Source organism: Rhinopithecus bieti, unplaced genomic scaffold (assembly GCF_001698545.2).
Source record: "Rhinopithecus bieti isolate Rb0 unplaced genomic scaffold, ASM169854v2 scaffold_14741, whole genome shotgun sequence".
Lineage (NCBI taxonomy): Eukaryota > Metazoa > Chordata > Mammalia > Primates > Cercopithecidae > Rhinopithecus > Rhinopithecus bieti.
The window spans coordinates 214,741-223,846 of record NW_016807965.1 but is presented as its reverse complement, the minus strand read 5'-3'; positions in this window follow the sequence as shown (position 1 = coordinate 223,846).

Genomic DNA, 9,106 nt, shown 5'->3' with positions numbered 1-9,106 from the left:
AAATGAGAGTTATATAGATATTTTTTGAAATTCAAGGAGAATACATGAAGCAAGTTTCTTTCTCCAATAGATTTTCACAATATTTAATGTTTTTCTGTTTTTCCTTATTTACCATCTTCTTAGCTTACCTGATATAAACACTACTTAGTATGTCATTTAAGCATCTGAAATATGCTCAGTATTTGGAAGCAGAAATCAACATACTTTTATATTATCATTTTAGTCAATAAAACAGGGACAATTTTGACTACTGAACAAATATAACACAGTTGCTAAGATGAAAGAGTTATTGGGAAATTGAAACCTCAAAAGGATATTCAAAACAATTTGAAACCTGTTGAAGTTATAATCTGTAAACTTTATAAGCATGTAACATATACAAAATTCTGGTGAATCAAAATTTTATTCAATTGGTTTTTAGTGAACTGGTATTCACTAAATTGATTTTAGCTCAATACATGTCTGATTCACAGGATTTCACACACACACATACATACACCCATACCATCCACTTACAGCATTAGAAGAACTAAAATTTGAAGGTTTGGTATGAGTCACATTGCAAATATGTTATTATCCATGTTACTGATATTCTCATTGCTTAAGAGTGTAAAGGTCATTTAGTGCAGCATGGATATATTCTTTCCATCCTTTGTCAGGCAGAGACAAGGTTATCTTAGTCATGAAGGTGAGGATCAGAGAGATAAAGTCATGATATAGTTGGGAGACACACAACCATTGAGAAATTTCCAGAAATAAAGATTTTAGTTTTATAATTATTTCCAAATAATGAAACAAGGAAAATAAGCGCCTTCTTTTAGATGATTGGAGGTGGAGAATGCCACTTTTAATAGTCTTCCCAAAGACTATGGTGAACTACTGGGCACTATAAGAAACCAGATGAAAAACACTGGCAGTTATTGTAGACATTTTTTAAAAGGTGATTTTCTAGACCATTACTGAAGCTGATTAATTCCAGGAACTGTACTAATGACAACTTGTGGCAAAGGTAAGTTTTTGTGATTAATGCTGGTGATGGATTTAAACATGGAATTAGAAAACATTTGACTTCAATATTACACCTGATGGTGTAACTTGCTCTAACATTTTTGACATGAATTGGAAAAATAGATTTGTTGGACACAGGGCTGCACAAACCTTCATTTTATAGAAAGAGCAGTATCACCAAAGCACGATTAACAGAATATGCTGTGTAAGAATCAAATCCTGGACATTAAGCTAGATGAACTGACAGCATGAAACTTTTGGACTATTTTTCCCAGCATAGATTAAGTTTGTTCTTTGTGTGGGAAAAAGGACACACAAAAATATTTGAAGACCAGCAAGAAGGAATGTAGCATAGACAAGAAGTGTTTACTAAGGAAACCATGTTTCCCTCTGTTACTCATCCCTTATTCTCTGATACGTGCTTTTCTAGTAAGTCTTAACCTATAATTTATTTTCAAACTTTACAAATTAATTATGATTTTTGAAATAGTTTTATGCTTTCTATTCATTTCTTTACATTTTCCTTCTCTCTTATGTTTTTATGGCTTACGTTGGTTTTTTAGCTCTTGTGTTTTAATTTAGTCTGCATTGATGAAATATTTTCTATAATTTCAAATTGTAATTGGGTCTGTATGATATTTTCTTCACATCTTTTTTCTCAATCTTTATTAAAATGTTGATTATTTTCTAATTATGCTTTTTTGGATTATAGATTTTTTGATTCTATTAATATATTTAGATGTTCTTCAAATACTTTCCAACATATGTGCTCATTTTCTGTTTTGGTGTCACATTTTTATAATCCTTGCAATATTTCAAAATTTTTATTATTATTATATTTGTTATGGTGATCTGTGATCAGTGACCCTGGATGTTGTAATCAAACCCAAGTTCAACTGCTCACCTGTCAAAAGCCAAACACAGGAGAGGAGCAATGATGGGAGGAAAGCAGGTTTATCTGGAGAGCCAGTGATCTAAGAAGATGGTGGACTATTGTCCTAAAGTACTGTCTTAAGTAAGAACATATTTCGGGGCCTTTTTATGTTAAGGCTGGGCAAAGAGAAAGAGGTTGTTATCAAGAGGTGACTAACAACCACAGACATCTGGACACCAGTGAGGGTTTGAGTAGACTGGGAATGTCTTTAAACTTGGTCAGATCACAATGCTCATATATATATTCAATGAAACATAGTTGGTTGTTTTCATACTTTCTCTTTAATCCCAGAGTTAGTTTTAAAACCTACATGATTGCTGTTTTTGCGTATTATCTCAGTGCTCTAAAATTTTCCTAGTCTACATGCAGGAATGGGTAAAGACCTCTTAAACAAAGCTAGAGTGAGAGTTATGTTAGTTTTTTGCTGTATTCTTGTTAGGATGTTACTATTGTAATGGTTTGGAGGCACCATAAATTGTACCTATATAAGACAGTGAAATCAATCAATACATATCTATTTTCCGCTCCCCCATGGACAGCTCTCTCCCTCATCTCTCTATTTCTACTCAGGCCTCCCTAGTTCCTGAAATAGAAGAATATTGAAATTAGGACAATTAATAGCCCTATAATGGCCTCTAACTATTCAACTAGTATGAAGAGTCACATGTCCCTCACTTTAAATCAAAAGATAGAAATGAGTAAACTTATTGAGAAGGCATGTTGAAAGCCAAGATAGGACAGAAGCAGAGAGAGACTGAAAACTAGGTTTCTTATTCCTAACAGTTAGCCAGATAGAGAAAGCAAAAGAAAAGTTCTTGAAGGAAATTAAAAGTGTGGCATCAGTGAATGCATGAATGATAAGAAACTGAAACAGCCTTATGCTGATGTAGAGAAAGTTTGAGTGGTCTCAATGGAAGATCAAACCGGACACAACACTCTGTTTAGCCAAAACCTAATTCCAAGCAAGACGCTAACTCTCTTCAATTTAACGAAGGCTAAGAGAGGTGAGGAAGCTGTAGAAAAAAAGCTGGAAGGTAGCAGAGGTTCGTTCATGAGGCGTAAGGAGAGGGGCCACATCTTCATAACATAAACGTGCAACATGAAGCAGCAAGTGCTGCTGGAGAAGCTACAGCAAGTTATCCAAAGGATCTAGTTAACATCACTGATGCAGGTGGCCACACTAAAAGGACTTTTTTAATGTAGACAAAATTGCCTTGTATCAGAAGGAGATGCCATCTAGGACTTTCATAGCTAGAGAGAAGTCAATGCTTGTCTTAAAAGCTTCAAAGGACAGACTGATTCTTTTGATAGGAACTAACATAGCTATGATTTTATGTTGAAAACAATACTCACTGACCACTTTAAAAATCCTAGGGAAAACATTGATGCTAATTCTACTCTGATATGCTATATAAATGGAAAAAAATAAAATCCTGGATGACAGCACATCTCTTTACAACATGGTTTACTGAGTATTTTAAACCCCCTGCAGAGACCTACCTCTCAGGCAAAAAGAAAAAAATATTCCTTTGAAAATTTTACTCCTTATTGACAATGTACCTAGTCACCCAAGAGCTCTGAGGGAGATGTACAAGGAGGTTAATGTTGCTTTCATGCCTACTAATGCAACATCCATTCTGCAGTCAATGGATGAAGAAGTTATTTCAACTTTCAAGTCTTATTATTTAAGAAATACATTTTGCAAAGCTATAGCTGACATAAATAGTGATGCTTCTGATGGATCTGGGACAAGGAGTTGATTCCAAACCTAATGAATGACTTTGAGGGGTTCAAGAATTCATTGGAGGAAGCAACCTCAGATGTTCCAGAAGATAACTAGAATTAAACATGAAATCTAAAGATGTGACTGAATTGGTACAACATGATGATAAAACTTGAATGGATGAACAGTTGTTTCTTATGTTTCTTACGGATAGAAAAGAAAATGATTTCTTGAGATGAAATCCAACCCTGGGGAAGATTCTGTGAATGTTGTTGAAAGGTGAATAAAGGATTTTGAATATTCCACAAACTTATTTGTAAAGTAGCCACCAGGATTTGAGGTGATAGACTCAAATTTTGAAAGAAGTTCTACTGTGGTTAAAATGCTGTCAAACAGCATTGCATGCTACAGAAAAGTCATTCCTGGTTTCATAGCCATCCCAATCTGCAACAACCACCAGACTGATCAGTTAGTAGCCATCAATATTGAGGCAAAACCCTCAGATGATCATTAGCATTTTTGGCAATAAAGTATTTTTAATTAAGGTATGTGAATAATTTGATACATAATGCAATTGCATACTTAATAGATTACAATGTGACTTCAATATAACTTTGTATACACTACAAAATTTAAAAGATGATGTGATTCACTTTATTTTGAAATTTTCTTTATTGCAGTGGTCTACCATGAAACCCCCAGTATCTCTGAGTTATGCCTTTATATGTAAAGGTAGAAACCTGATCAAAAGAATGAAGAGATAAAACTGGATACTTTATAATGCAAATGGCTACAATCCACACTACATAGCAACAATTGATATAAAGATGAAACAGCAAGAGATTCAAGGAGAAATAAAAACGAATTCAAAAATGAAAAAAATAAATAAATAAATAAGGACCCTAACATCTCAACCAGTTAAGACAAGAAGGTGAGATATTAAAAAAAAGGGTAGGCAAAATATAGAAGACTAATCCAGAGCAGACCACAGCATAGATGTTTCATTGGCCTAACTAAGAGCTGGAAGATGATATCAATATCTATAGTGTAATACATGTATATATACATATATATGCATGCATATGTACATGTAAGTGTATAAATACATTTGTAACTAAGGTAAAATATAGATTGCTCTCATTAAATACTGTGACTTCAATCCTTCAAAAACAATTTCCTTTCTTGTTTTTATGAAAGTCTAATGTTTGGTTTGGTATAGACACCTAACCCGGGTAAACCCTCCATCAACTTTCCAAAACTTGGAGAGGTCCAATACGGGTAAGTAGTCTTCTGAAAAAAAAATGGAATTTTATTGAAGCTGATTTCTTTCTGTACAGTGTTGTTACAGAAGCACCATAGCACTGTATGGTATGTCAGTGACCTATATTTTAAGCTAAGATTTAAATCTATACACTTATAAATGCTTGATTAAATGTACTACAGGACCAACTACATATTAACAACAACAAAAGTATAAATCCCTTTTTCATTTGGAATCTCCTTCAAGAAGCTGTAATACTCAGTTATAACTGAAACTATTCAAAAATTAAACTCAATGACGCACAATTTATGTACATTACTATACCAGAATAGCCCCTCTCCTCAATTACATGTGACCTGAATGATCTGATAGCACAATTGGTTTCATAATTATCCATTCAGCCATGGAAATAATTCCCCAGGAAACTGAATCACCTCAATTACCTAGTCTGGGGATTCATAATAAAATATTGGAAAGTTTTTGTTTAAATATGTTGACTATTTTCTCTTGTAAATATGCCTCTGAATTATATAATTTGTCTAGATGGTGAACATGACTTAATGGAAGAAGCACAGTATTTAGAATTAGAATTAGTTTCCAGCCCTAGCTATGCCATTCACCAAATGTGTGATTTGGATAAGTTAATTTCATCTTACGGTTATTTTGCCTCAATCTCTTCATCTGTAAAATGGAGACATACGATTACATCTTACATAATTAGTCTAAGTAATTTATGTAGAATGTAATCAATACACATTAGTTCCTTTCCTGCTTCCATAAGATCCATCTCAAAGGTCACTATCATTGGCTAAGACGCTGAGAATCTGGGGCCATTAGCATCCAAAGCAACGAGGAACACCACATCTTTTATTGCAGTTGTTTTAAGCATTTGATTTATTTTTTCAAATTGCTCAAAAACAGTGTATCAATTAGAGCAGAGCTCTAAATCTTTTTGCAAGATTTTCAGGAAAATTCAGCTTTTGAATCATTTTACTTTAACATTTTCGTTGATAATTTGCCTGATAAAATCAGAAAAGAAGCAAATTAAAGAATAAATGTTTCAGTTTAGGGTTAGATAGGAAGAAGAGGGGTTATGTAATCAGAATCACATTTTAAACTTACCCCAAATCAAAATGCCCATAAAATTTTGTTTTAACTATTTTTACATTTTCTTAGGCAATGCGCATAGTCCCAAATCCACATCTACTCAAAATACTGACCAAAAATACACTGTCATTATTACTAAATTCAAAGGTTAGGACCTTGAAAGAAAACTGCATGAGATAATTTCTGTCCTATACCACAAGCTCCTAGGAGGCGGGAAAATGTTATATACTGGTAAAAGCAAAAGTGAGAGAAGATACAGCTGTATCGGCATTTGACTTTTGATTCTTCCATTTGATAAAAATAAGTCATTTTTTCTCTTGACTGAATGAATATACTGATGACCTAGGAGAATTTCACAGCCTTCTTGGAGAATCAAAATCAGTTTTTCTCCAAAGGTTGTGTGGGTGCACTTCCAATGAGGATCTGATCAGAATCTCCACGGTGGCCTTTCCATATTACAGAAAGTTCAGCCATTATTATTCCCATATTTATTCCCATTCCCATGCTCCGGTACCACTTTGAGAACTGCCAAGTGTCAGGGGAGTCCCAGGTGACTGTTATCCAGCCAGTTCTGCATCTTCCAGCAGATTGGTTTTGGGGACTCACCTTTCTAGCTTATCTATTCTGAATATCACTATTTTCAGCTGAGTGGTTCAGAAGCTAGAAAGCACACAGGTTACATTTTCTGGGAGGAACCTGACTTATTAGTACATATTTCTGACTGAGAAGGGCATAATCTTTATTGTTTGATTTATAGAACTTGTTAAAAATTCATATGCCCAGACTGTGACCCATAGATTTTGATTCCATAGGTCTGTGAGAGGTCCCAGGGACATGTATTTTTAAAAACTTTTCAGGTAAACTAAACAATGTAGGATGCATCCATACAATAGAAACATCCATACATACATATGCAGAAAGGAATAAGGAACTTCTCTTTGGATACGTATGGATAGAGGCCAATCTTCAAGACATTTTATTAAGTGAAAAATGCAAGAAGTATTATACTTTACAAGTGCTGTTGAAAAAGAAGGATGAACATACATATTTGCTTATATATGCACGAAATATTTCTGGAAGATTACACAAGTGGTTGATAATATTGGTTTTGCCTCTGAAGGGAATAACTAGGTGTTGGCAGATATGAGTGGGAGACAGATTTTTCCACAGCATAAACTTTGTACCTTTTCAAATTTAAGCCAAGTAAAAAATTTATATATTCAAAAATTACTAAATAAAATATAATCTCTATTATACTTATGACAAAATATGGCTTTTAACTAACTGTCCAGGTGACTCTAATATTCATCCAGGAATTTAAATACTGTTGGGCAAGAAATATGTAATATGCAACATATTAATGTGATAATATGTGCACATTTACATATTATGTTATTGTGTTATTATGTTACATAGTATATAACATATCCACATGTCAGAGTTTAAGAATTTTTTTCTCCTATTAAGACAGAGCAACAGAAAGCTAGATACAGGGCTGTTGCATTATTGTGAATGATACATTCCTGAAAACCTCACTTACTTCTAAACTGTATAGTTCAAAACTCAGTTACAATAGATCTGACAAAGGATGATACATCAATTTGCCATTAGTATTGCCACCTCCTAATAGAAATAGCAAAATCACAGCTTATAATTTATTCAGCTAGTCAGCTTTATATTATATAATCCTTGAACATTTTTGTAAAGGGGAAATCAATTATTTTAAAATATATAGATAGTGTAATAATGTTTTATACCACAACACTTAAAATTAGTGAAGTTCAAAATCACATGAAATGTAGCCACATCACTCTTGAACAGGATTTGAACCTCCTCGTAAAAGAGCTTCACAGAAAAATATATTTTGATGTTATTAATTTGGCTTTATTTAGAGTTGATCAAGAAACCTCACTTGAGAACGCTTCTGCATTTTCTGTGAAACTGTTAAAGACGTTGTGATTATTGGGCTCCTTAATATATATGCTACTTGTATAAGTTATAATTTCTCCATTAAAATTTTTGTACCAGAAAAGGTTTTTAAGAAATGTATGCTTCCTTTGGGCAGATGAGAATACTGCTGAGAAACTTGGGATGGAATATTATGTTCAACCATACTATATGGCAAATTTTCTTATAAATGTTGGGATGATCTAGACTTAGAGAGGAATCAAGAAAGGCATGTATCACCTGTTTATAAAATTGAGGATGCATGATTTTCTTTAGAAAAAAAAAAGCAAACAAAACAATCTTTTACCGGATGGCAATTTATATAATTTCTGGTTTTAATTAAAATTTGGCTTCCTACACAACATAAAACAATTAAGCAGGTAAGAATTAGGCTCTCATTCTTTGAGAAGGTCTCAGAGAGAAATATCAATCAGAAAACTTCCTACCTTTGATGTAGTGATTCCTGAGGGGGTTGGGCCAATGAATACATGCCTTAAGTGGGTGGACAGGAATAGTGATGGAAATGCTCTAAGAGCCTTGGGCTCTAAGAAGAACTAATATGGTCGATTCATTCTTACCATTTGTATAAAGACTTGGGAACCAACCAAATTATTCTGACTGTCCCTAGTCTTTCCCTTGGTGAGGACTCTGCACAGAGCCATCTAAGAGAGATGACTAATCTGTATCTGGAAGAATATGTAGACCATAAGAAAAACCTTCTGGGACTACGGTGGAAAATACTTTGGCTTATAATAATTGATAAATATAAAACGGTGCATCATGTTGGAAAACAGTCTGGCAGTTCCTCAAATGATTAAACAAAGTTAGCACATGACCTAGCAATTCAACTCCTAGACATTCATTTTCTTTTTGTGTACTTTACCTAATAACTTTAATTAGTCCAGTGGATGAATTAGGAAACAGATAAACTTTTTTCCATTCTTAAACTGAAGGTTATCTGGGATGTACTATATTAAACTCTGAGTTTGTTGTCTCGCCTTCCTTCTGTGTTATACTTATATCTCTAATTTTATACGTATATTATTATACAGTTAACATTTTTGCCAAAATAACAGATATGATTAAAATAATAACATATCTGATGTTTTAGAAATATTTAAAATAT